Raw genomic sequence first — 2,613 nt, 5'->3', positions numbered from 1 at the left:
CGCTCTCAAGCTTTGGAGACATCATCTTATGGGAACTCATTGTAATATTTACACTGACCATAAGAGCCTTAAATATATCTTCACCCAAGCTGATCTCAACATGAGACAGAGACGCTGGCTAGAGTTGATAAAGGACTATGATCTAGAAGTGCACTATCATCCAGGAAAGGCTAATGTGGTTGCGGACGCACTCAGCCGCAAGTCACAATGCCATTGTCTATCTGTAGAGCCATTCAATGAAACTCTATGCCAGGAAATGATGAAACTAAATCTGGAAATGGTACCTCAAGGAAGTCTGAACCATATAGCTATCGAGCCTACACTTCATGATAGCATCATCATGGCACAATTACATGATGAAGGTATCAAAATCATCAAGGAAAAGTTATCCCATGGTGAAGCAAAGTACAAATGTTTCCGAGTGGATCATAGAGGAGTTCTATGGTTTGAATCTCGACTTGTTGTTCCCAAGAATCATCAGCTTAGAAAATAAATCCTTGATGAAGCACATCTGTCAAAGTTTTCTATTTATCCGGGTAGTACAAAGATGTACCAAGATCTTAAACAAAATTTCTAGTGGACTCGAATGAAAAGAGAAATCGCCAGATATGTTTCTGAGTGTGATGTCTGTCAAAGAGTTTCCATCCTGGAAATGGGAGGACATCAGTATGGATTTTATCGTTGGCCTACCCACTACTTCTCAGAAGCATGATTCTGTTTGGGTAATCGTTGATAGACTCACCAAGACCGCTCATTTTATTCCAGTGCATACAACTTATTCTGCCAAGAAGTATGCAGAGATCTATCTTGATCAAATTATCCGTTTGCATGGAGTTCCAAAGACGATCATTTCTGATCGTGGGGCTCAGTTTATTGCACGTTTCTGGGAGCAATTGCAAGAATCCCTTGGAACTAAATTCATTCGTAGTTCAGCTTATCATCCACAAACTGATGGGCAAACTGAACGAATCAATCAAATCCTTGAAGACATGTTGAGGGCATGTGCTATTCAATATGGCAAGAACTGGGATAAGTGCCTAGCACTGGCAGAGTTTTCATATAATAATAGTTATCAATCTAGCTTACAAATAGCACCATTTGAAGCGTTATATGGTCGAAGGTGTCGAACTCCTTTGAGTTGGTCACAAGCTGGAGAACGCAAAGTATTTGGACCAGATCTAGTTACTGAGGCAGAAGAAAAAGTCAAAGTTATCCAGGCTAATCTTAAAGTAGCCCAATCAAGACAGAAAAGTTATGCAGACAAAAGAAGAGATCCTTTACAGTTCAAGTTAGGGGATTTTGTATATTTGTGAGTATCTCCCACTAGAGGTGTTCAACGTTTTGGTATCAAAGGGAAATTAGCACCCCCATACATCGGACCATTTGAAATCATCGAAACTTGTGGACCCGTTGCTTATCGACTTCGGCTTCCTTCTCAGTTGGCCGCCATTCATGATGTCTTCCATGTATCACAACTCCAGAAGTGCATCAAGGTACCCACTGAGATCCTTGAACCACAAGATATCGAGATTGAATCCGATCTGTCTTATGCGGAATATCCAATCAAAGTTCTTGACACCAAGGAAAGAAGTACTAGAAGGGAGAAAGTTAAAATGTACAAAATCCAATGGAATCATCATACTGAGGAAGAAGCTACTTGGGAGACTGAAATTTTTCTCCAAAGAAACTTTCCCGACTTTCTTAGAACAAATTCAGGTATCAAATCCTTCCATTCCTTAGTCTTCCTATAATCTCGGGGCGAAATTCTTTTTAGGAGGGAAGGCTGTGACACCTTAGGTGTCTGCACAAGAAAACTACATTTATTTCCTATGCTTTGTGTGAATTGATTGAGCAAGGGCCTATTTTAAAATTTTAAGGACCTTTGTGTAATTATGAAATGTTCTAGGGTCAACTTTATAGTTTTATTTGAATAGGATGTGTGATTATAGCTTTTATGGAGGGTGTATTTGCAAAATGTAGTGTAATCATTGCTTGGCAGGAAATTTTTCAATTCAGCCTAGATTTAAAGTGATTTTGCATTGAAAAAGACAAAAGTCCTTTGAATTCAAATCCTCCTTATGTTTTCAAAAATAACTCTTTAACCTTTGATCAAATAAATTTTTTCACAAAATCAAAGTTGTAGATCTTGAAAAGTTGAACAACTTTCATGTTGGGCACTTTTTCATTTGAGCCCTAGATTAAAAGTTATTGCTAGTTTACAGTTAGGTCCCTGAAATTTTGGAAATTACAAACTGGTCCTTTTTCTTCCACCTCCAGCCTGCCTATCTGCTTCTCCTGTCGCCGCCGCTGTTCAGCGCCGATACCGCCGTGGAGGGCCAGCCCGGCCACCTCCTGCTTGCAGAACCGCCCCACGCGTCGCGCCCGACCGTCTCCACTACGCTTTTGCCTCGCGCTGGCGCTCTCCTCTCTGTGCCACGTGCCAAGAACCGCCCGCCGACCGCCACCTCGCTGTCGCCGTGGCCCGGCCAAGACAGAGCCCGCCGCTCTCTCCTCTCGCGCGCATGAGCACTACAAGTACCCCAGCAAGCTAATCCGAGAGCTCTTTCGCCTTTTCCTCGCTTCCACGCTCCAGAACACCGCCGCCGTTCCGCT

Source organism: Panicum virgatum, chromosome 3K (genome assembly GCF_016808335.1).
Source record: "Panicum virgatum strain AP13 chromosome 3K, P.virgatum_v5, whole genome shotgun sequence".
NCBI classification, from domain to species: Eukaryota; Viridiplantae; Streptophyta; class Magnoliopsida; order Poales; family Poaceae; genus Panicum; species Panicum virgatum.
The sequence above is the reverse complement of the archived record's forward strand: the minus strand, read 5'-3'. Positions refer to the sequence as shown.